Source organism: Prionailurus bengalensis, chromosome A3, assembly GCF_016509475.1.
Source record: "Prionailurus bengalensis isolate Pbe53 chromosome A3, Fcat_Pben_1.1_paternal_pri, whole genome shotgun sequence".
Taxonomy (NCBI): domain Eukaryota; kingdom Metazoa; phylum Chordata; class Mammalia; order Carnivora; family Felidae; genus Prionailurus; species Prionailurus bengalensis.
Window position 1 is genome coordinate 87,191,101 of NC_057354.1, and position 26,755 is coordinate 87,217,855.

General features: G+C 42.5%; 1 long non-coding RNA gene across 5 annotated transcripts in view; it reads right to left on the bottom strand.

Annotated features, from left to right (window-relative positions):
* LOC122496961 overlaps positions 1-26,755 on the bottom strand; it is a 40,240-nt gene that overhangs the window by 5,504 nt on the left and 7,981 nt on the right. For 2 of the 5 annotated variants that reach the window (XR_006300994.1, XR_006300996.1), the window contains exons 4-6: positions 16,732-16,914; positions 6,725-6,865; positions 4,810-5,022 (exon numbers count right to left, since the gene is read on the bottom strand). This is a non-coding gene — a long non-coding RNA (uncharacterized LOC122496961). Of the gene's footprint in view, position 1; positions 642-3,244; positions 3,441-4,808; positions 5,023-6,724; positions 6,866-16,731; positions 16,915-26,755 lie in introns of those variants that run through there. The other 3 variants (XR_006300995.1, XR_006300997.1, XR_006300998.1) reach the window with 3 other exon arrangements.

A 26,755-nucleotide genomic window follows, 5' to 3' on the forward strand; every position in this document is an offset into this window, starting at 1 on the left:
ATCAGAGAAGTGACCTGACCTTAGAGAGGCTGGAAAGCAAAAGCCCCAGCCCCTGTTGAGGGGTTGACAGCAGAGTTCTAGTCCAAGATAAGACTAGGGGGTCAAGGCAGGACAACTGGACAGATCTTTGTCTTCTTAGGGAAAAGACAAAATAAAGGTGAGATGGAAGAGAGGCAGAGAGTAGTGGACATAGGTGTCGTTCACAGTATAGTAAACCTATCCAGGAGTCCCTCCCTGCTGGGGGCACTGGCTACAAAGTCCTGGTGATCAGCAGATCCTAGCTACATCACTAGATCTTCTGTATGGGTGTGGTGGTTGGGGAGACAGGAAGGGGTGTGATATATCCAGACACTTCCACAGAGTTGCACTAATTTCACAAAGAAGAGAGGTCCAGACCCTGTCAAATTTCAGGAGGTGAGGGGTGGAGACCATTCCTAGAATAGCCTTCTGGGAAATGTGTTGGAAGGACCCCAGAGGCCTGAATGAAGCCAAAAGTCTGATCCAAAACAAAATGCTCTACACTTAGGGTAGCAACATGGATAGAGTAGAAGTTGAAGCAAGTGGGTGAAGGGCATCCATGAACCCAACTGTGAGGAGCTGGGAAAGGTATGAAGATTTAAGTTGCTTCTGTCGAAGACTCCCTGGGGGAGAAAAGATGTGAGAATTAGATTACTAAGGCAGTTTGAGAGCAGTGCTAGAAGAAAGATGATGAACAGTCAACTAGAAAAGCTCTCTTTGGAGGAATTCAAGCCAAAAAAGCTGTAGATCTGAATCAAAGGCTCTATGCTGGCAGCCTCTGGATTAGTTATTCTGGCTCCACCAAAGTTAGTGGACAAGGGGGAACTGCACCTTTGCATGGACACCCCAAATGCTTTGTCATTCCTTTTTACGTGGCTTATTTTGCTTTCTGGTAAAGCCCTATCTCAGCACAACATATTGGGAAATCAAGACCAGAAGCTGTCTGCGACCAGCAGCCTCTGAGGAAGTGCCCTGCCCATGTTGTCATCAGCAGCCTCTTTTGCGCCACCATTTTACATCACTTCTGGGAAGCTGCCTCCTACTTCCTAAGATCTATGCCAGTCTTGTCTGAGGACATCACAGCAAACCACAGACCATCACACTCCTTGTTACATTCTGCCTGTCAGCTATTCTCCAGACAACATCATGCCTAAATTCTTCATAACTTCGTTTTTAATAGGGTCTCGAAGACTTAAATTAAGGGAAATAAATTTCACTTGCTGAATTCCAAGCACTAGCAAAGAGCTGAAGTAAGTCTTAGAGGGGCAGGACACATTCTTGGTGCCCCTGAAATTATACCACTTGACAATCCAGCCTTGTTTCTTCTTATTCCATCACCTGACACACTCAAGCTGTCTCCTCTGCCAGCCCAGAGGCCAGGCTCCCCTGGACCTAAGCCAGCAACCACTGCCATCTGGTCTCCCTTAGAAAGGCAAAAGAGAGACACCTCTTGTTTACTCAGTAATAATTCACCGTAATAGTCACATAACAGGTGCCACCAGCTCCAGTACATACAGTAAGGGCACACCACACCCTCACCTCTGCCCCCATCATAGCTTACTCCTTGGGACACATCAATAAATGTTATCTGGAGAATAGGATAAGTGCCTCTTAAGCAGTAAACCAGAGTTACCAGTGGTGTTTTGACACTTGTGGATTACACTGCAATGAAGACCTAGAGGTAAAGAACAAAGACTTTTTTAAAATCCTCCCCTAGAGCCAATTGGTATCTTTCCCACATATGTTGTTGCAGCATCTCTATATATAGAACCTAGCATTCTATAAACAAGATGCTCTGGCTAAACACGTCTCAACAAGTAAAACTGTGAGGCAGAGAAAGATGGCATCTCTCCCATCTTCTCTGCCTTCCCTACCCTCTTTCCTTAAATCTTGTCAGAGACAGACAAGCTCTGTGAAAACAGCATGGGCTTTGGAACTGGACAGACCTGAGGAGAAGTAAATCCTAGCTCAGCCTTTTATTAGCTGTCTGACATTGGGCAAGTTACATAACTTCTTTGACTATCAGCTTGCCCATGTGAAAAAATGAAGATGATACTTCATTGGTTTCCATTATGATAATTAAGTAAGAAAACATATGAAAAAGAAAAAGAAAAAAAAAGAAAACATATGAAAAGCGTCTGACACATGCCTGGCTCTCCAGGAATAAAGAGTTTGTTCTCTCCCATCTAGTTCATCATGTACCTGGTGCCCTAATGTTATTCTCTAGCTGTCCAAGGCCAAGGTGTGTGCCCCACACAAACCTAGCCTTCTTTTCCTAAGCCTTATCAGTTTCCATCCCTTAGAACTGATCTAATCACACTATTAAAAGGAAAGCAATTCTGATGAAATGAATTCAAGTAAAATGTGGATGTTGCTGGGTTCCTATATTAATTCTGTGCGTGTAGGATTTCTACATTTAAAAAAAAAAGAGTTACAGAGGTGCTTGACAGGCTCAGTTGGTGGAGAGCGCGACTCTTGATCTCGGGGTTGTGAGTTCAAGCTCCACATTGGGTACAGAGATTACTTAAAATAACAAAAATCTTTAAAAACTAAAAAAATAATAATAAAATAAAAATAGAACTAGAAATTCAAATGAAAGGAAGGACACCTAATGATGAGCTTTTCTAGATCACAATGTCAGCCTCTCTCTCTACAAGCATGGCCCACCCACATCACTCTGTGTTGAAGATGAGAAACCATGAGAGCTAAAAGACATCATCTCCGATTGTCAAATGTCTCACCTCAAATCAACAGGTCCAGAAAAGAACTTGGGAGCCTTTGCTACCACATCTTCTCTAGCCACCATACACCACTTCCTTAGCCAAGAAGCTACAGTGGTGCTTTAATCCTATGATGTTTCCAACACTATTCTAAGTTCTTTTAAATGAAGCAGCAACAGATTTGATCACGGTTACAGCCTTAGAATAGCCTGTAGGAGGCCTGGGCTCTACTTCCAGAAACATACCTTGCTTCTCTGAATGGTTTCAACAGTCAGATTAATACAGGTGGCAGAGTGGGACTGTGTCTTGACTTCTTAGTGATCCAGAAAGGAGGACCACAGAGACACTTCTGGGCTTTCCACATGCAGGATCACAGAAGCAGATTATTACAATTAAAAAAGGCCTAAGTGTAATCACTTGGCACAATGTACTATGCTGCCTATAAATCACAATTCAGTATGGGAGTTCTCTGAGGTACTCTTTAGCAACGTGCATGTTCTACTTACTTGACTTTCTTGGCAAGCCCCCAGGAAGCATGAGGCACTAGCATAGGCTGGGATTTCAGGAGCCGGATCCCCCTCTGGGGTGAAAGAGGCTGGCTGGCAACTTTAGCAGATAGAATAAAGAGGAAAAGAAGGTGAAGTCCAAGGTGAGGAAAGGACTGATCCAGGCAGGATTATCCAATAGCATGTGCTTAGAGAACTGGAAAAGCAGAGACAAAAACAGATATTTCAAATTATATTGATCTAATTAGTCATCATGGTAAAAATCAGAATTTCGCTGGATTTTCCTTATACTTATTTTGTGTTTAATATTGTTTCATTTCTTCATTCAATATACATTTCTTGAGGGGCTAGTAAGTACCAGGTTTTTCCTCATTCCTAGGATATAGCAGCAAACAAAACAAATATGGTTCCTGAGTTCCTGGAGCTCAGCCTTGTGAGAGTTGTTAAGAGTAAGAGCAGGACCCAAAGCAAAAGGTCCAAATTGGAAAATAGGCAAAATTCTGCAGCCAGCAATGAGATGCTGAGGAAGGAGATCCCTTCTGGGATGCCAGCAAAAGAGACCATGGGCAAATAAGGAGCTGTTTAGGTAGCTGGGCTGGGTCAGAGAACATCCTTATCCCCCACTCACTTTGGCAAAGGACAGAGCCACTGTGGTATGTTCGGTTTATCAAAAACAGGTGACCAGGGCCCTCAGAGCCAATGTGGCCATGATGCTGCTCCTTCTCTGCTCACAGCCATGAACTGTGGTATGTGCCATCTGAGCTGTGTGTGATATCCTGAAGCTCAAAAACGAAAACAAAAATCCACACCAAGACTTGAGTCGTCTACTGACAGGAGTTCTAGGAAGTATAGCAGGCCAGAAATGGGAAACATAAAAACTATTAGAAACTGAGTGACACTCCCCCCAAATGTCACCCACATTTCTCTAACACTGCATGGAAATGAAAAATAGAAACCCAGGGGCACCTGGGTGGTTCAGCTGGTTAAGTGTCCAACTTCGGCTCAAGTCATGATCTCATGGTTCATGAGCTCGAGCCCTGTGTTGGGCTCCATGCTGACAGCACAGAGTCTGCTTCAGATCCTCTGTCTCCTCTCTCTGCCCCCTCCCCTGCTCATGCTCTCTCAAAATAAACATTAAAAAAAATTTTTTTTAATTAAAAAATAATAAAAGCCTGGTATCACCTGGAGGAGTGGGGCTGGGAAGCAACCTGCGGAAATGACCAGGCTACAGTCAGAAGCCTCCTGAGAGGAGTTTCTGCTTTAGGGTGTGAAGAAGGCAAGAATGGGGAAGGGCTGTGGCCTGCTGTGTTAGAGGAGGAGCCATTCCTTCAGCTCAGCCCCAGCACTACCAAAAGGTGTAATGGTCGTGGTGCAGAGCTGACAACAGCAACATGAGGAGCTTCAGAGTAAGTGCCCAGCCAGCAGAGCAGTGGCCTACAGAGATCTCAAAGTATCTAACCTCTCTGGGCCTGTTTCGTTATTCGAAAAAGAAGATGATAAAAGAGCATGTTTGGTTTCTCAGGGCTGCTGTAACAAACACTACAAACTGGGTGACTTCAAACAAAAGATATTTATTCTCTCATTGTTCTGGAGGCTAGAAGTCCAAAATCAAGGTTTCAGCAGGGTCATGCTCCCTCTGAAGGCTCCAGAGGAGAATCTTTGTCTCTTCCAGCTTCTGGTGGTTGCCAGTAATCCTTGCCATCCCTTGGTTCGTGGCAGCACAACTCCAATCTCTGCTTCCATCTTCATACGGACATCTTCTCTCTCTGTGTCTCCCTCTTCATATAAGAACACCAGTCACTAGATTAGGGCCCATCCTAATCCGGTATGACTTCATCTTAACTTGATTACATCTACAAGGATCCTACTTCCAAATAAGATCACATTTATAGGTTCTGGGTGGACATGAACTGTTGGGAAGACACTATTCAACCCAGTACAGAACACCTATCTCATAAAAACTTTATATATGTAAAGTGCTTGGAACAGCTGCTGGCACATAACATATGCCCTGTAAGAATTAGCTACCCTTCTTCATCATCTTTAGCAGATGACAGCTGCCATGGGATATGTGAACACCCTGTTATATAAGACCCACTCTCCCTCCATCTTGAGTCAGAGGCAAGAAACTAGATGGAACAAGAGTTCCAAAAAGACCTGCTCTACCTGAGGACACAGGTAGAAGACAATGGGTTCATTACCATTCAATACCCCCTATAAATACCCTACCAATACTCTGGGCTGGAGTGAGGAAACATCCACTACAATTACTTCATTTGTTTTTTGAAAGACACAGAATTTGCCATTCCAAATTAACAATAGCCCCTTCAAAGCAGTCCTCAAAGTAGGACCTATTTAGAAGGAGCCTCCAAAGAAGAGCCAGCAGAGAAGCCTTACACTAGTGAATGCAGCAGTCTCATCACTTAGAGTCAAGCTGTGAGTTCTGATCCCAAACTGCTTTACACAGCATATTCATCCCACAGCTTAGCAACTGAATGACTACTGAGTCCAAACATGAAATTCATTCTCTGAAATGGAGATTTGCTATCTCTAGGATATCTTACTTTCAAATTAGGGGAAGGAAGATTAAAGATTAAAGGTTGCTGCTCTTTCTTTTTTAATAAACAGGTTTGGGACAGTACATAACTGAAAAGAAATAGAGCCAGATATCTACTGCTATCTTCATATCAAAATAAATTCCAGATGGATCAAAGACTTAAAGATTAAGTTTAAACACACACACGTACACGCGCACACACACACACCCCAAGTATTCAAAGAGAATGAATAACTATTTTTATAATTTTCAGGTAGGGAAGCATGCCTTTTCTAAATATTGGCCTAGCAGTAGGAAAAACTATAAGAAAAGATTATTTTGACCACCTAAAAATGCAGAATTTCCCAACAACAACAAAAAACTGCATAAACACAGTCAAAAGACAAATGACAAACTGGGGACAATTTTGCACCATATATAATGGTCAACACTTTAGCTCTTACGAATTATTAAGAAAATAATACTGGAAAAATGTGCAAAGGACATGGATCAATGACTCAAAAAATATAAACGTCAAAAATACGTTTGAAAAGATATTCAATCTTTAATATACAAAGAAACATTAAAACATACTTAGTGAGGGGCGCCTGGGTGGCTCAGTCAGTTAAGCATCTGACTTCAGCTCAGGTCATGATCTCACAGTTCGTGGGTTTGAGCTCTGGGCTGACAGCTTGGAGCCTGGAGCCTGCTTCAGATTATGTGTCTCCCTCGCCCTCTGCCCCTTACCCACTCATGCTCTCTCTCCAGCTCTCAAAAATGAATAGATGTTAAAAAAAAATTTTTTTTAAATACTTGAGTGACATATCTCCATGACTATTTGAAACATTTTAGATTAACTGATTTATTCTTCACGAAATATGAGCTATTATTATACCTACCTTATCAAAGATGAAACTGAGGGATAGATAAGTTAAATGACTTACCCAAGGTCACACACAGTAAGTGGTTATGTCCGAATTCAGGCCCCAGCAGGCTCGCTCCAGAATCATATACCATATCACATCACATCATATCTGAGTCACATTCTCAACCACCATATTTACAGTGACAAGACCACTTTTCACCTGTCAAATGGGGAAGATGAAAAACATACAACCCAGTATTACTAATAATGTGGGGAAATAGACAATCTCGTGTTCTGTTGGAAGAAGTTAACATTTTTTAAAAAATATTTATTTTGAGAGAGACAGAGAGACAGAGAGAGAGAGTGAACACACGTGCACAAGTGTGAGAAGGAGAGGGAGAGAGTGACAGGGAGAGAGAATCCCAAGCAGTCTCTGCACTGTCAGCATAGAGCCTGAAGTGGGGCTTGACCTCACCAACCAAACTGTGAGATCATGACCTGAGCCTAAATCAAGGGTCAATCACATAACCAACCAAGCCACCCAGGTGCCCCTAGAAGTTAACATTCCTAAGGGCAGTTTGGTTCCATGAACCAACATTTTAAATGTGTATATCCTTGGGGCACCTAGGTGGCTCAGTTAGTTAAGTGCCCAACTTCGGCTCAGGTCATGATCTCATGGTTGGTGGGTTCAAGCCCTGTGTCGAGCTCTGTGGTAACAGCTCAGAGCCTGAAACCTTCTTTGGATTCTGTGTCTCCCTCTCTCTTTGCCCCTATGCTCTGTCTCTCTCTCTCAAAAATAAATAAACATTTTTCAAAAATTTGGGGCGCCTGGATGGCTCAGTCGGTTAAGCGTCCGACTTCAGCTCAGGTCATGATCTCGCGGTCTGTGAGTTCGAGCCCCGCATCAGGCTCTGGGCTGATGGCTCAGAGCCTGGAGCCTGCTTCGATTCTGTGTCTCCCTCTCTCTCTGCCCCTCCCCCATTCATGCTATGTCTCTCTCTGTCCCCAAAATAAACATTAAAAAAAAATTTTTTTTTTAAATTTAATAAATGTATATATCCTTTAAATCAGCCATTCTATTTCTTAGAATTCATCCTAAGAAGGTAAGTAGACAAATGTACAAAGATTATGTACAGGGTGTTTATCACAGAATGCACATAATGACATAAATGCTGCAAAGAAGGCTCCTGGCTGGCTCAGTCGAGAGCGACGCATGATCTTGAGGTCGTGAGTTGAAGCCCCATGCTGGATGCAGAGATTACTAAAAAACTGCAAATAAAAAGCCCAACAGGGGTGCCTAGGTGGCTCAGTCAGTTAAATGTCTGACTTTGGCTCAGGTCGTGATCTGGCAGTTTGTGAGTTTGAGCCCCACGCTGGGCTCTGTGCTAATAGCTCAGAGCCCGAAGCCTGCTTCAGATTCTGTGTTGCCCCCTCTCTGCCCCTCCCCTGTTCACATTCTGTCTCTCTCTCTCTCAAAAATAAATAAACATTAAAACAATTTTTAAAAAGCCCAACAAAGGGGAGCTTGGGTGGCACAGTCAGCTCAGTGTCTGACTCTTGATATTGGCTCAGATCACCTCACCACTTGTGAGATTGAGCCCGCCATAGATCTCTGCATGACAGCATGGAACCTGTTGGGATTTTCTCTCTCCTCTCTCTCTGTCCCTTCCTTGCTCGCACATGCATGTGCGCGCTCTCTCAAAATAAACTTAAAAAAAAAAAAAAAGCCCAACAAGTACACCAAAAGTCCAACAAATTCATTCATTCAACAAATATTTATCAAGTACCAATTGTGTACCAGGAACTGTTTCAAGCAACAGCTACAGAGCAGTGAATAAAAAAAGAAAAAAAAATCTGTCTTCATGGAACTTACATTCTAATGGAGGGTGGTGGGCAATAATAAATAAGAAAAGTATGTACCAAATGGTGCTGAACGCTATAGACAAAAATAAAGGAGAGAAGGGAGAAAGGAAAGAAAGGGGGTTTGCTACAATTTTAAGTAAGGGGGTCAGGGAAGGGCCCATTGATAACAAATGAGATAAACATATTCAATACTGAAGAATAAAATGCATTATGGTACATCCATACAACAAAATATAATTTAGCGGGGCACTTGGGTGACTCAGTTGGTTAAGCATCCAACTTCGCTCAGGCCATCATCTCAAGATTCATGAATTCGTGCCCCATATCAGGCTCTCCGCTGTCAGCACAGAGCCCACTTCGGATCCTCTGTTCCCCCTGCCATGCCCCTCCCACACATGGGCCTGCCTGCCCTCCCTCTCTCTCTCTCTCACAAAAATAAACTTAATTTAAAAAATAGAAATATAATTTAGCCATTTATTCTTTTTTTTTTTAATTTTTTTTTCAACGTTTATTTATTTTTGGGACAGAGAGAGACAGAGCATGAACGGGGGAGGGTCAGAGAGAGAAGGAGACACAGAATCGGAAACAGGCTCCAGGCTCTGAGCCATCAGCCCAGAGCCCGACGCGGGGCTCAAACTCACGGACCGTGAGATCGTGACCTGGCTGAAGTCGGACGCTTAACCGACTGCGCCACCCAGGTGCCCCGATTTATTCTATATTTATTTACATGATAAAGTGTCTATAACAAATTATAAAATGACTCTTACCACACACACACAAAAATAGGTAACTATGTCAGGCGATAACCATATTGTGATAATCATTTGTCAATTATATCTCAATAAAGCTGGAGAAAAAATGAAAGAAAATTACAAAACAGTATAAGAAAAACAGTATTAAGGTATGATTCCACTGACATGAAATTACATGTGCATACACACTTATGCTTTAAAAAGGAGAAGAAAAACAACACAGAAAGAACATGGTAATACTAAGCAGGGGTCCAGGCTGAGTGCCAGACAAGTAGTACCATTAGCCTTTATTTATTCTCCCCACTCACTCACTTCCTCCTCACAACTACACTTCGTTCCAGAAAAGATTTAAGGACCACAAATCCACCTACCCCCCACAAGTTATTTAACTCTCCCCTTCCTTCCTCATCCTTTTCCCTCTCCTTTCCAGAAGCCAGGTCAGTGACAGGGGGAAAAGGATAAAAGCTTAAGATCAAGGCAAGTTGATGGAGCCTAAGAAGGATGAAGGGACACCCCCATACATCTGGATGGAATTCCTTATTTCAGCATGTAGGTGGTGATTCAGAGGACTGAGAGATCCTGGGAAGCACACTTCCTTCCTACAGATCTATAAGATCTGAAGCAAAGCTATCTGGGATTCAGATTTCCTATTTCATCTCCTACTAAATCCCAAATGCCTTGCAGGGCATCCAAGAGTAAACCTGACTCTCACAGCAGGCCAGAGCTCTGCCCCTGGCACACAAGTATGTACACCTTCCTACAAGCAGAAAATTACAAAGAGTTGAGCCCATTTTGCTCCCTATTTTATCCCTTCCTCCATGTCTGCACCCAATAAGCTATCCTGGCTAAGTTAAACTCATGTTCAACCCCCATACATTCACCACCTTGCATGACCATCCTAGAGATTCGCAGTCTTCCCCACTAAGATTCTCAAGCCTAAGGTACCTACCAAGAAAGTTGCCCAAGGTAACATTTTCAGTCTGGGGTAAGATTTTGAGTAATCTGGTGGACAGGGTCCAGATATATATGCTCTCAGATATGTGGAAATCAATTACGCTTCTTGCCTAAGCATAAAGCCACCAACAAGGAATCAGCAAGTTCCCAAAGGTGGAATCCATGTTGCTATCTCCGATTTAGCCTGAGGGTAGGAGGCACAGGAGTAGAGTTAAGGGACCTGGGGAAAGACTTAACAGTTTCAAAATATTTCTCACATACTCTCTGTCACCTGTTGGAAACCTACAGTGTGCAAAAAGGCCCTGTGTTAAATGCTTTCATATACTATCACCAAAAATGACAAATCACTGTAATCAAACATTCCTACCATATGCTACTAAATTTAGGAAGCCAATGATACATACAGGTCCAAGTGGCCCTGCGGACAGTTGAATACCCAGGCTTGAAATTAGGAAGAGGTCAGAAATCTGAGATTCTCCTCAGGCCTGCAACACAGAAGCCTCATTACACACCATGGGGCCACAGCCTTTCATGCCCCATCTAGCCTCTGCTCTTTCCTGGGCTTTCAACAGGGAACATCCCTCCCACACATGCGTGCACACATGCACACACATGCATGCATGCACACACACACACACAAACACACACTTTCATTACCTAATTAAAAACAAAATCTCTTTCACTTCAGTGTCTCTAGGTCTCTTTGGTTTCTTTTAGAGCAAGCAAGGTGGATTGAGTGAGGGCTCTACAGATACATAGGGGTTTGAATCTCAGTTCTAACCACTTCCAAGTTAATCTACCTCTCAGAGCTTTTGGTAAACCAAGGGCAATACCATCTATCTCTTACACAGATAAAATCACCACACAGGGCAAAAAGTCCATTTGAGAGGACCAAAGTGCTAACTCTATTGAACTAGCACTGCCTGGGGAAGTCAAAGACTTGCTGAGAGAAGTGGGAAAGGACAAGAAAAAGTCCGACCAGATGATGAGAGTAAGGGTGCTTCTGGCAGAGGCAACAACACATACAAAGGATGAGAGTTTGTGCAGAGCCACAAAGAACCCACATGGGTACTGACAAGAAGGTAAGGAGTAATTTAGTCATCAAATACTTCCTGAATGCCTCTAGGCACTGAAAATACAACCTCTAGCAAGAAGGTCCCTACCTTAATGAAATTTATAATCTGGTAGGTGAGAAAGACAAACTATTAAAAAAAGCAGTAAGGGGTCTAATGAAAGCAAATGAGGTACTAAGAGAGTAACATGGGTTACTTTGTATTGAGTGGCTGTACATTTTGTATAAAGGGGGAGGGGAGAGGGGAACGGAAGGGGCAGAGAGAATCGCAAGCAGGTTCCACACTGTCAGCGCAGAACCCCTTTCAGGGCTGAGATCGTGACCTGAGCTGAAACCAAGAGTCAGATACTTAACCAACTGAGCCACATAGGTACCCCTATTTATTTTTTATATTTTTAAAATGTTTATTTTTATTTATTTTGAGAGAGAGAGACAGAAAACAAGCAGGGGAAAAACACAGAGAGAGAAAGAGACAGAATCCCAAGCAGGCTCCACACTGTTAGCACAGAGCCTGATGTGGAGCATGAACCCACAAACTGCAAGATCATGACCTGAGCTGAAATCAAAAGTCAGATGCCACTGAACCATGCAAGCACCCTTATTTTTTATGAGTAATCTCTACACCCATTGTGGGGCTCAAACTCATGACCCCGAGATCAAGAATCAATGGTCTTCCAACTCAGCCAGCCAGGTGCCCCCAGGAATTTGCATTTTTTTTAGTAGGCTTCACACCCAGAGCTGAGATCAAGACCTGAGCTGAGATTAAGAGTCAGACGCTTAACTGAATGAGCCACCCAGGTGCCCCAGAAATTTGCATTTTATTTATTTATTTTTAATGGTTATTTATTTTTGAGAGACAGAGACAGAGTGCAAGAAGGGGAGGGGCAGAGAGAGAGGGAGACACACAATCCGAAGCAGACTCCAGGCTCTGAGCTGTCAGCACAGAGCCTGACATGGGGCTTGAACCCATGAGCCATGAGATCATGACCTGAGCCAAAGTCAGATGCCCAACCAAACCACCCAGGCACCCCGGAATTTGCATTTTAAGTAAGTATACAGCAACCTCGTCCTTTGCCTGCATGGGTAATTCTGATGCATTAAAGCTTCAAAATCATAGCTCTACGAACAGGGCTCATGGAGGAAGGCCCACACTTGAAGCTGACTGGCAATGTCAAAATTAGAGGACTATGTAGAACCAAGAATCAAGCTGGGCATGGAGTAATCTAGAAAGAAAAGTCAGGGGGCGCCTGGGTGGCTCAGTCGGTTGAGCATCCGACTTCGGCTCAGGTCATGATCTCACAGTTTGTGGGTTCAAGCCCCGCATCAGGCTCTGTGCTGACTGCTTGCTCAGAGCCTGGAGCCTGCTTCAGATTCTGTCTCCTTCTCTCTCTGCCCCTCCCCTGCTCACGCTTTGTCTCACTCTGTTTCTCAAAAATAAATAAAAAAAAAAAAAAAAAAAAAAAAAAAAAAAAGAAAGAAAGAAAGAAAGAAAAGTCAGAATGGATTATGAAATTTGAAGGTACCAAAGCAGAAAACAGAAGGCAGGCCATCAGAGCATGGGGCTTAAACAACAGAGGAGTCAAAGATGGGGAGCATTCCTGTGGGAATCACTAAGAGTGGCCAAGATCTCTGGCCCTCTTAGGTTGGTTTTCCCAGCAGAGCCCTAGGAGGGGAATACAGATACCTTGCCTCACACAGGCAAGGTGACTGGGCCTTAGACTGCCCAGGATGTGCACATAATCACTCCATCCAACCTCCAAAAGAGAATATATCCCTCTTAGGTAAGTACTGCTCCTATCCCCATGATTCTCCCCAGGTACCCACCGTGATGCCAGCTACTGGTCAGTCTGTAGAAGACTTCCAGGCCACACAGAAAAACATACAGAATGCCTCTAAGGGCTAATGACTGGCACCAATCACCAAGATTCTCTATTTGGCATATATTAGACCACACTAACACTGCCATACATTCAAAGACCATTCCAGGTCAGAAACTTTGAAGCCCACTGCCTATACAGCTTCAAACCTCACATCTATGCACACCCAGCCAGTCTTCCACTACTACTATGCCTCACCAACAGAATCTACACTCCCATGTCCTTCCCCACAATTCAGACAGAAATTCCACAGATTCAGGCTAGGCAGAGTCCTGAATTCCCGAGACTGAATTCCCGAGCTGAAGCCAGTTCCTATGCATGGTTTGGTAGGAGGAGATACAGCCTGAAACAGTGATCATTCTATGTAAAGGGAATATCCTCAGCCTACCTAAAGAGAGCACCAAGATTGCTACCGGCTTCTGTACAGGAAACTTTTTTTGAAAATTAGCTGGTTAAACTTAGGGTATTTAAAAGGAGGGAGGAGCTCCTGGGTGGCTCAGTCAGTTAAGCATCTGACTCGATTTCGGCTCAGGTCACGTTTTCACAGTTTATAAGTTTCAGCCCTGCACCGGGCTCCATACTGACAGTGTGGAGCCTGCTTGGGATTCTCTCTCTTCCCCTCTCTCTCTGCCTCTCCCCCGCTCATGCTTGCCTTCTCTCGCTCTCTCTCAAAATAAATAAACTTAAAAAAATAAAAAAATAAAAGGAGGGGAAGTCAGCTCTTCGGAGCAGAAACTGAAGTGTGGAGAAAGGTACATGGTTGGATTTCTAAGGATTTCACATTCAGGTAATTAACTTATAAAATACAAACTAATGTGAAATCTAGCTCAAACCTTTATATGTCAACTACCTGATTCTTCTTTTAATCCAAAAGCTGGTTCCACACTAAAGAGGTGAGAATGCCAAAAGATGATTTACGTAATCCCCAAGATTATTTATGGCCTTAATCTTGAATTCCTTGCCCTCTCCTTTCTTACACTCCACCCACCATCCTGATTCTCTAAGTTTCTGACTTAATGATTCAGCTTCCTGTTTCATCTTTGCCTCACCTTACCCCTAAGGCCTTTTGTTTCTTTCCTTGCTGAGGATTGCATTCCACTCTCAGTTATTCTGCCATCAGCCACTCAAGAGTAAATAATCTGCCTACCCAGATCCCCAACTTTTATCCTCAGCACTCATGCTCCCTTCCATGGGCAAGTTCTCTGCCAGACCTACCCTGATTTTGTGACTATATCTGAGAAAGAGACAAGTGTATTAGATGATTCATCCCAAGCATGTTAGATGGCTCATTCAAGAAAATACTGGAATCACCGAAGATGGAATAAGGAGAATGACAATGAGCTAGGGCCAAATGACTAGACCTTACTCTGACATTCTAAGGCACACTTCTTGGCCCTCAAGTACTACTCTGGGTACTCCTACCCAGCACCTCATCTCAAGAGACGCTTCCAGCCCACAGCAGTAGCACTAAGAATACATAGTAAGCAAGACCTAGGCCTTTGCCCAACAAAACTTACCATCTAGTAAGGGAGACAAATAATTACAGTATGTATAATTAAAGGTAATGCACGTAGAGCTGGAAGACTAAGGACAGTCATGGGGCACCGGGGTGGCTCAGTTAAGTGTACAAATCTTGATTTCAACTTAGGTCATGATTTCATGGTTCATGGGATCAAGCCCTGCATCAGACTCTGCACTGACACACAGTAGAGCCTGCTTGAGAGTCTCTATCCCTCTCTTTCAAAATAAACAAACATTAAAAAAAAAAAAAAAAAGACAGTCAGGTGAAGTTACACCTAAGCTGAAACTTGAAGGATGAATAGGAGATACCCAGGCAGTGGCAGAGCACTTGAGGAAAAGTGATCCTTTTTTCTTTTTTAAAGTTTATTTACTTTGAGAAGAAGCAACGGTGAGCAGGTGAGGGGCAGAGAGAGAATCAGAAGCAAGCTCTGAGCACTGTCAGCGTGGAGCCCAACATGAGCTTGATTTCACAAACCAAGAGATCATGACCTGAGCTGAAATCAAAACTGTCACTTAACCTGAGCCACTTGGGCACCCTGAGGAAAAGTGTTCTAAGTAAAGGGAACATAATATAAAAAATTCTTGCAGCAAGAAAACACATCTGAAGAGATGGGGGGGGGGGGGGGGTAGGGAAGCCAAAGTAGAAGGTGTCCTGAAGCAAATGATGCTGGGGAGACCAAAAAGGGACTCCTGAGACGTGGGAAGTTGTTTTGTAATTCACTTAACAAGTATTCACTGAGTGCCTACAACGTGCCAGGCATTGTTCTAGGCACTAGGAAGAGAATAGCGAATAAAACAAACAATACCCTCATTCTAAGGAAATTCTTTTTTTTTTAATATAAATGTATTGTCAAGTTAGCTAACATACAGTGTATACAGTGTATTCTTGGCTTCAGGAGTAGATTCCCATGATCCATCACTTACATACAACACCCAGTTCTTATCCCAACAAGTGTCCTCCTCAATGCCCATCACCCATTTTCCCTGTTCCACCAACCCCACACCCCCATCAACCCTCAGTTTGTTCTCTGTATTGAAGAGTCTCTTATGAAATGCCTTCCTCTCTGTTTGTAACTGTTTTTTTTTTTCTTCCCTTCCCCCATGGTCTTCTGTTAAATTTCTCAAATTCCACATATGAGTGAAAACATGTATCTGTCTTTCTCAGAGAATTTAATTCTAATTGAAGGAGACTAGGGATGCCTGGCTGGCTCAGTTGGTAGAACATGCAACCTTTGATCTCAGGGTCATGAGCTCAAGTCCCATACTGGGTGTGGAGCCTACTTTAAAAAAAAAATTAAATAAAAAAAATTAATTGAAGGAGATTATAAACAAATACGTGAATAAGACAGAAAAATAACGAATTAATAAGTGTTATGCAAAGATTAAAAAAGGTGATGTGATAGAAAGAATAGGTATGGCTACTTTGGAATAATTAGGTGGTCAGGGGAAGGCCTCTCTGAGAAGATGACATTTAGAAACAGGTATATCGAAACAACAAACAAACAAAAAAACAAACAACCATGCAAAGACCAAGGAAAAAGCATTCCAGATGGGGGTGACAGTACATGTAAAAGCCCAATGGCAAAATCACCGAAGTTTTTTTAAGCAGGAAAGTTAGACCATGATCATTTGTATATATTATAAAGATCACTCTGGCTACAATGTGCAGAACGGAACAGAGGTAGGGAAGGATAAAATCAAGACTGGAGGTAGATATGAGAATGGATTATGTACACTAAGATGAGAAGACCCCAACAACAACGGTGACGATGATGATGACAATAATCAATATTCACATAGCACTTACTGGGTGCCAATCCATTGTTCCAAGCATTTTATGTGTGTTAATTTACTTAGTACTCACAAATACTCAATTTTATAAATCAGAAAACTAAGGGACAAAGTACCCACAATGAAGAAGGAAAGAAAGCAACTGGATCCAAGAAATAATGGGGAGGAAAAGTCCTAGTGACAGGCTGGTTGCTGGCTGTACGAGGAGAAGGGAATGACTACCAGGCTTTGGGCCTATCAAGAGTGTGCTACTTACATGTGATGAGGACAATGGATGACGAGCAAGTGGGGAAGAGCAGGAGGCTGCATTTTGCCGAGTATGCAAAACATCCTTTTGATGTTGTCTACATGAGCAGTTGGATACTGTGGTCCATAGAAAGATCTGGGCATCATCCAAGTGTAGATGGTTAAGTGGAGCTGTCAGAGAAGTTAAGATCACCTAGGAAGAGTATGAGGAAAAAGAAAAAAGAAGCCATAGGAAAGAAGGCTAACATTTAAAACACAACAAGAATCATTTATAGCATCAAAATGGAAATACCTTAATGTCTCTCAATAGGAAAGTAGCTATACACAGTGTATCTATTATACAAAAAAACTACACAGTAGCCAAAATAAAGGAGAAGTTATCTTTATGTATCAACATGAAATATTATCAAGGTACATTACTGAATCAAAGAAATACTGAAATAATACGTAAAATGTGACCCCATTTGTATAAACACAAAAATAACTCTTTTTCTGGGTTCATACACATGTATGTAAACACAAAGAAAAAAGTCTGGAAGTTACATTTCAAACACTAACAAGGTTACCACCTTTGAGGAATACAAAAATAAGTGAAATGAGAATGGGAGGAGAACAAGAGAATTCAAAATGTCTACCGATTTTCATTTTTTTTAGATTATATTACTATATTCCCTATAAAATTAAAGATCAATTTTTCAAAAATAATGGGGATCTCAGGGTGCCTGTCTGGCTCAGTCAGTAGAGCAGGTGACTCTTTTTTTGTTTTGTTTTGTTTTAAAGAGAGAAAGGGACAGGGTGCGCAGCAGGGGAGAGGAGCAGAGACAGAGCATGTGACTCTTGATCTCAGGGTTGTGAGTTTGAGCCCCACACTGGGCATAGAGCTTATTTAAAAATAATAATCATGGGAATCTCTGTTATCTTCCCCTCAATTTTTCTGTGAACGTAAAACTGTTATAAAAAAACTTAATTTTGGGGCGCCTGGGTGGCGCAGTCGGTTAAGCGTCCGACTTCAGCCAGGTCACGATCTCGCGGTCCGTGAGTTCGAGTCCCGCGTCGGGCTCTGTGCTGACAGCTCAGAGCCTGGAGCCTGTTTCAGATTCTGTGTCTCCCTCTCTCTGACCCTCCCCCGTTCATCTCTGTCTCTCTCTGTCTCAAAAATAAATAAACGTTAAAAAAAAATTTAAAAAAAAAAAAACTTAATTTGTAAAAATTTTTTTATTTTTATTTATTTTGAGAGAGCACAGGTGTGCAGAAGTGGGAGAGGGGAAGAAAGAGAGGGAGACAAGGAGACAGAGAATCCCAAGCAGGCTCTGCACTGTCAGCATGAAGCCTGACGCAGGGCTCAAATCAACAAACTGCGAGCTCACGACCCAAGCTGAAATCAAGAGTCCGACATCCAACTGACTGAGCCACCCAGGCGCCCCTTAATTTTTTTTCAAATGAGCAGAAGAGGGAACCTACAAAGGATGTCCTTTGCTTCAGATGCTAAATTTTCTCTGTCCCTTCCACCCCAGATGGCTCTGGTGTTCAGATCTTACAGTTTCCCATCTGCCCACATCTGAGATGTTAACACCAAGCTCCCTAATTCCACCGTCTAACCTGAGTCACTAGACCCAGGCCAAACCTGACCACCAATCCCCTAGCCTGGGCCAGAGTCCCAGGAGGAGAGGTCAAACACTAAAATTTTAAACAAACATGGGAGAATGAGGGGCACCTGACTGGCTCAGTCAGTAGAGCATATAACTCTTGATTTGGGGTTTGTGAGTTTGAGCCCCACGTTGAATACAGATGCTAACTGTACTCAAGGACAAGGATCAGGTAACCTTGCTGGCCAGCAGAAGTCTCAAAGGGGGAAAAGTATTTGAAAGTCTGGAAGCAGTTTTGCAGTGCTGAGGGATGTGGCTGGGGGACAGTCAGGTAAAATCAGGGGGAAGTGGTATGGGGTGAGTTACAGAAAGAGCCAGTACCACTTATAAAGATTCCAAGCAAAGTGCTATAGCATCATGGAAACTAGTTTCACAACAAAGGGAAAAGGGGAAGCTAAATTCTGTGAAGGGGTTGGGGCAGGGCATGTGTGTCTAGGGGTATCTAGAGGAGACACTTCACATCAAAGCAGCAATTCCAGGAGGCACAGTATAAACATTTAGAAGCTGGAGCAGCAGAAAGAGGCCAAGGACTTGGCTCCTTCCTGAAAAGAATGGGGTTCTAAAAATGAGGAGAAAAGACACTGAAATAAAACAATGTCTTTCCTTCTGTAGTAACCTAAGGCAGAGAGATCATGGCAGATCTCTGGTGACTGTACTCTTAAGTTTCAAGTGTCTGAGGATGAAAGACAACATATTTGGTCTACATGTTTTCCTGGTTACCCAAAGAAATGGCACTACCTGGGCCCTACCCAACAGGTGATTCACCATCAATTAGTCTATATCACAGCCTGCTGAGCCTTACACTTCACACAGTCACATACCAGACTCTAGAAAAAAAACAACCTGGTATGAGCTGTCAAAGTTCTCTCAGTACCTGACCTCACCCGGTGGGGTAGGTTTCATTTCAAAACTGAAAGGGACTGAGGGCTGGGGAAATCCAAAGATCAACAGAGCCAGGGACAGGTGGTTCCCAGCAGAAAAGGGTCCCAGGCTGGAACTCAAAACAGAAACCAGACCACTGATAAGACACAATTTATGATGTCTGTCTCCAAGCCTTCAGATACGCATATGTTTTCCAATATTTACAATAGGGCATGACCATACTTACCCAACTCCTGACAATTAAGTATCTAGTTATCCAAGTGTTCAATAAACTTCCTGGCTTTATCAAGTCTTTCTCCCTTGCAAAACTAGCTTTATTAAGTTTTAGCGCTCTGGGTTAACTCCAGTAACTGGGATACCTTATGAATTTTATAGTTCTTCAAATGGGTCACATTTTTATTTATTTATTTTGAGAAAGTCTCAGAGAGAGAGAGCTTGCAAGCATGAGTGGGGAGGGGAAGAAAGAAGGAGAAAAAGGAAGAATCCCAAGCAGGCTCCACACCATCATTGCAGAGCCAGAAACATGGCTCAAACCCACAAAACGTGAGATCATGACCTAAATTGAGATCAAGAGTCAGATACTTAACCAACTGAGCCACCCAGGAGCCCCCAAATGGGCCACATTTTAATCATAATTAATTTTATCATCTCTTTGTCCTTCTTCATGTCCCCACGGACCCTCAGCAAAATTCGTGTCTCACTAAAAAATTTCCCAAGTTTTTCATGTTGGCCCTCTCAACAGAGCAATATTCAGTACAATGAAAATATAGGTCATCAAAGAAGTCAAGTTATTTGCTTGAAGTTCATTTTTAACTAGCTGAGTGACCTTGAGTAAGTCACCTTTCTGGACAGTTTCTTCTTCTGTGAAGGTTGGAAACAGATGGAAACTTCCTTGAGTTAAAAAAAGACTTAAGTTTTTAGATCTAAAAAAGGTTAACAAGGGGCAAGCAGAGTTACTTTAAAAAGAAACACACCCAAAGCACTGAAGACAGAAGAAAGCTGCATGTAGACTTTGTAGTGGCTAGAACTACTATTTGAGAATCCTAAACCAAGCCAAGACATCATTCCTACATTATGGTAAAATACAGGAGCACCTGGCTGGCTCAGTTGGTAGAACATGAGACTTTTGATCTCAGGGCTATAAGTTTGAGCCCCACGTTGGGTAGAGATTACTTAAAAATAAAACCTTTGAAATATACATATACATAATTGGGCACAAAAGAACCTTGAAAGTACCACCCAGGCCCCTTTTCTAAGATCACTCAGAGAAAGAAGTACCCTATTCAAATTAATATTTAAAACTGGAATAAAGCTGGGAAAGACAAAGTATACACAAGACATGTTTCCCCTCCCCCCATCCCCAAAAGACCTTTTAATAAGGTTGTACCAAATGACTTCTGATGGCCTTTCCAACTACAATCTAAAACTGTCCTGTATACAACTGCCCCTGGAAGTCTGGGTTTGTGAGTTGTTCATCACCTAGTGGCCTGATGAAGTAAATGCAATTTTGTCAAATGCCCGGATAAACTTCCAGCCATTTTGTGAGCTCTAACAGTGTGTACAGGGCAACAGTCTAATGGACATTAGATTACAAGAGTAGGAAACTGCAAACCCTTCAGACTCATATACTATTGTAGAGACTCAGCTCACCATTTATTCGTTGTCCAAAGATGTGGAAAGAGCCCATACTTTGTGCCTAACCATAAGAAGTGAAGCACAGATCTGTTGCAAGGCTGCACTTGCAAAGCAATAAAAAACAGAGACTGCTTTGTGCAGACCAATCCAAACTGAAAGCAAGTTTAGATGCTATGAGAAAACTACAAATGACTTATAAATAGAAAAAGGGTCTTCAAACATTAACAAGATTGGCATATGGAAGATGGATCATAATTATCCTAAATGGTTCCAGAAGACAGGCCTAAAACTGGTAAGTCATCTCAATTAGATTTAATTTCAAAACAAGAAATAATCTCTTACCCAAGAGAACAAGTCACATATAATGGGATTCCTCAAGAAGTAATGAGCTAGCTCCCCAGCAATGGAAGTATTCAAAAAGAACTTGGGTGATCATCTGTCAGGGGGATGATGGAAAGCGTTCCTGTAACCAGATGGCAGACAGTAGGCAAGGAGATTGACTATGGTAAAGGCTCTTTCCAACTCCAAGAGTCTACTATTCCAAAGAAAACAAAAACAGGGGCACTGGGTAGCTCAGCTGGTTAAGTGTCCAATTTGATTTCGGCTCAGGTCATGATCTCACAGTTCGTGAGTTCAAGCCCCACAATGGGATTCTCTCTCTACCCTCTCACTCTACCCCTACCCTGCTCACACTCTCTACCAAAATAAATAAACTTAAAAAAAACTTTTTAAAGAAAAAACAAAACAAAACACCACCAATAAATAAAGAGTCCTCCCTTTGCTTTTTTTTTTTTTAAGTTCCTACCAGGCAGTACAACATAGTGGGTTGAATACCACTTTCCACTTGAGTAACTATGGACAAATTATTTAACTCTATTTGCCTCACTTTCATTAACTGTAAATTTAAAATAGTACTTACCTCATAAGATTACAATAAAAATTTAAATAACAAACTCCTGTTAAATACTAATATATAGAAGTGTATCAAACTGGGAGCATGAAAAGGAAAGGTGGGGGGGGGGGTGGAAAGTGAAACCTAAATGTGCTGCTTGTTTTAGTTATCTGTAGCCAACTCTTAACCAAAGCATTCCTGACTGTTGCTGGCCAGAGGCTAGGTTCCCTAGGCAACCACCCTCAAAAAAGAGCCCAGACCTACCTTCTTCAGGAAAGCAATGTTCTCTGTCCTAAAATCTGGCATCTTCCCTTACACAAAGCAGACTCCCTAAAACCTCACAAATACCACCACTCCAAAATCAAGGAGTTGAGCAGGTGTTATTCTCCTCACTTCATATGGTCAATCAGAACATTAAGAGTTAGAAGGGATCTCAGAGACCATCTAGAGTGACCCTTTTGTTTAATGAATGAGGACAATGAGGCTAAGAAAAGTGAAGTCCTGGATGTGGCAAGTTGGTGACAAGGTTAGGACAAGATCACAGGCCTCCTTATTTCTAGCCCACTAGTCAAAATCTTCCCATTTTTCAGATGGGAAAAATAGGACTGGACCTACTAAGCCACCTACCATATACTATATACTTTACACAGGAAAGAAAAGAAACAATAGAGTGTAGAGATCAAGAATGTGGACTCTAGAGTCAGACTGTGTATTCAAATCCCAGCTCCACCACACACACTATGTGAGTTTAAGCAAGTTTCCTAATCTCTCTGTTTCTATAAAATAGGGTTAGGAGTGACTACCTCATACGGTTACATTAAGGACTAGATGAGATAATCTATGTCAAATGCATGGCACATAAAGTGCTCAATGTAGGGGCTCCTGGCTGGCCCAGTTGGGAGGGGATGCAACTTTTGATCTCGGGGTTGTGAGTTCGAGCTCCATGTTGGGTGCAGAGATTACTTAAAAATAAAATATTTACTGGGTGCCTGGGTGGCTCAGTCAGTTGAGCACCCAACTCTTGGTTTTGGCTCCGGTCATGATCCCAGGGTTATGGGACTGAGCCCCGAGTTGGGCTGTGTACTGAGCGTGGAGTCTCTGAGATTCTCTCTCTCCGTCTGCTCCCTTCCCTGACTCGCACAAAAGAAAGAAAGAGAGAGAGAGAGAGAGAGAGAGAGAGAGAGAGAGAGAAAGAAAGAATTTTAAAAATAAATGAATAAAATAAAAAATAAAGTGCTTGATATATACACTGCTCAGCTTCTCATCATTACCAGTTGTATAAGGAGTAACAATCATAATAACAAAAGACACTAGACAAGCTCCTACTTAGGTCCAAGAGCAGTGGGTAAGATACAGGTGTTTATTCAGCTCCATTTCCTGGCCCCAGCCAGGGAACACTCAACCCCTCAGCAGACCATAAATAACCCATCACTCATTCATTTGTTTGGATCTAGGGAACAATCACTTCAGAGAATAACCAGTACATGCTACAGTGTTAAGAACACAGATAAAGGGGTCCCTGGGTGGCTCAGTTGGTTAAGTGCCTGACTTCAGTTCAGGTCATGATCTCATAGTTCATGAGTTCAAGCCCTGCTTCAGGCTCTGTGCAGAGCCTGAAGTTGCTTCAGATTCTGTGTCTCCCTCTCTCTCTTCCCCTCCCCTGCCCTCGCTCTCTCAAAAAATAAATTTAAAATGTTAAAAAAAAAAAAAAAGAGCACAAATAAAGCTTCCATAGGTCTGAACCCAAGTGTGACCTTTAGATCTATGTTCACCTCAAGTTGGACAAAATGTGGTTCTTGTCCAGGCTCTCGCCCTCAATCCATAATGGCGGTACAATGAAATGGTTAAGAAACAAGAGCGCTGAATGGGGTGCCTGGCTGGATCAGTCAGTGGCATGCAACTCCTGATCTCAAAGTTGTAAGTTCAAGCCCCATGTGGAGCCTATTTAAGGAAGGAAGGAAGGAAGGAAGGAAGGAAGGAAGGAAGGAAGGAAGGAAGGAAGGAAGGAAGGGCAATGGAGTTTGACTTCCCAGGCACAAATTACTGTTCTGTCATTTATATTTGCTGTGTCACTAAGGCAAATTAACTTCCCTCTTTCTAAGCCTCTGTTTCTTCATCTACTTTTATTACAATAAAATTTGGTGAGCACTTTCTATATGCCAAGTACTGTGCTTTACAGGGCTTACATCATTTAATCGTTACAATCTCATGAAGCAGTTACTATTATCATCTTCATCTTACAGAAGAGGAAGAAGAGGCAGTTTTCTCACTCAAGACCACACAGCTAGTTACTGGCAAAGCTGTGAAGTGAGTATAGAAAGTTTGACCCCAGAGTCTATGCTCTTTACTCCTACACTGCTGTACTTCTCAAGGCACCAGACTTCATGTGGTTGCTATGCTGTTAAAATAAGAGAATCTACATAAAGTGCCTGGTTCATCAGTTAGACACTACTATTATTGCTGTTGTTATCATCATCAATCCCTTTGAGCCTCTTCAAATAGTACTTCCTGAACTCCAACTTCACCTAAAAGGAAATGGTTGTTTGCCTACGTAGACACCAGCTCACCATGCAGCCTGGGGTGGGGTTCTAGTATTTCACTGCCCTTCTGTAATACAAAAGTAATTACCTGAGTAGAAACACAAGGAAATATTTTCTAAAAACCTGTTACTCTGTAAAAAAACAATATATTAATGTATTTTTTTAAATAATCTTTTTTTTTTTTTTTTAACGTTTAATCCTAAAGCCCAAATCCAGGACCCTAACATCTTTGTTTTTAAAAATAAAATCTTTATGGGGCTCCTGGGTGATTCAGTTAAGCAACCAACTCTTGGTTTCGGCTCAGGTCACGATCCCACGGTTTGTGAGATAAAGCCCCACGTCAAGCCCTGTGCTGACAGCGTGGAGCCTGCTTGGGATTTTCTTGTCTCCCTCTCTACTCTTCCCCTGCTCACACTCTCTCTCTCTCAAAATAAACAAACATTTAAAAATGTATATTAAATGGGGCGCCTGGGTGGCGCAGTCGGTTAAGCGTCCGACTTCAGCCAGGTCACAATCTCGCGGTCCGTGAGTTCGAGCCCCGTGTCGGGCTCTGGGCTGATGGCTCAGAGCCTGGAGCCTGTTTCTGATTCTGTGTCTCCCTCTCTCTCTGCCCCTCCCCCGTTCATGCTCTGTGTCTCTCTCTGTCCCAAAAATAAACAAACATTGAAAAAAAAAATTTTTTTTTAAATAAAAATATATATTAAAAAAAATCTTCACTACTCTCGGTAGAAATGAAACATAAGCATATTAAAAAGTTTTTTGGGGGTTCCTGAGTAGCTCAGCTGGTTAAGCATCTGACTTTGGCTAAGGTCATGATCTCACAGTTTGTGAGTTCGAGCCCCACATCGGGCTCACTGCTGTCAACGCAGAGGCCTCTTCGGATCCTCTGTCCCCCTCTCTCTCTCGGCTCTCTGCCCCTCCCAAGCTCACACTCTCTAAATAAATAAACATAAAGAAAAAAAATTTTTTTTTTCAGTGGCACCTGGGTGGCTCAGTTGGTTAAGCATCTGACTCTTGATTTCGGCTCAGGTCATATTCTCACAGTTTGTGAGTTCAAACCCTGCATTGAGCTCTGTGATGATAGTATAGGGCCTGCTTCGGATTCTCTCTCTCCCTCTCTCTCTGCCCCTCCTCCACTAGCACACACTCTCTCTCCCTCTCTCTCAAAATAAATAAATAAACTTTAGGGACACCTGGGTGACTCAGTCAGTTAAGTGTCTGACTTCAGCTCAGGTCATGATCTCACCATTCACGGGTTCAAGCCCCACATCAGGCTCTGTGCTGACAACTCAGGGCCTGGAGCCTGCTTCAGATTCTGTCTTCCTCTCTCTGTTCCTCCCCTGCTCTCTCAAAAATAAATAAAAGATTTAAAAAAATTAAATAAACTTTTTAAAAATACTTTATAAAAAAAAAAGGAAATTCTTCTCTCTTTTCCTTCTCTACTGCCCCACTCTCAAAATCAGTATTTACTCATTTCATCCTCATAAGAAGACAGACTGATGTCGGGGTGCCTGGGTGGTTCAGTCGGTTGGGCGTCTGACTTTAGCTCAGGTCATGATCTCGCGGTTTGTGAGTTTGAGCCCCACATTGGGTTCTGTGCTGGCAGCTCAGAGCCTGAAGCCTGCTTCGGATTTTGTGTCTCCCTCTCTGTTCCTCCCCCACTCGCATGCTGTCTCTCTGTCTCTCAAAAATAAAGATTAAAAAAAATTTTTTTGGGGGGCGCCTGGGTGGCGCAGTCGGTTAAGCGTCCGACTTCAGCCAGGTCACGATCTTGCGGTCCGTGAGTTCGAGCCCCGCGTCGGGCTCTGGGCTGATGGCTCAGAGCCTGGAGCCTGTTTCTGATTCTGTGTCTCCCTCTCTCTCTGCCCCTCCCCCGTTCATGCTCTGTCTTTCTCTGTCTCAAAAATAAATAAACGTTAAAAAAAAAAAAAAAATTTAAAAAAAAAAAAATTTAAAAAATTTTTTTTGTTTTTAAAAAGAAGAAAGACTGATGTCATTTATCATTATCTCCATTTGACAAGTGCAGAAACTGAGGTTCTGAGAGGTTCAAGACCAAACAGTTAGTACATCGATGACCACAGTTTCTGGAAAAGAACTTTCAGATATGGAGGAAGGTAAAGATAGTAAACTCCTTCACTTATCTTGAAAAAACTGGCTGTGACAGAGGTTCCTAGAAGATATCTAAAAAGAACCAAGACTGATAGCAGGATTTTAAAGAATCTCCTGCCCCAAAAAGACAAAACTAAACAGAAATTATAATCCAAAAAGCCAGTAATGCAGTGAGCTATCAGCAATCCTGCCCTCCCAGAACCAGTACAAATTATTCATAAGCCTGATAAAGCAAGACTTCACCTCTGAAGAGATCCATACCCTTGCACACTAGTCCCTACCTCCACCTCCCCAATTCCAAAATGATGTAACACTTTATCCTGTTAGAGA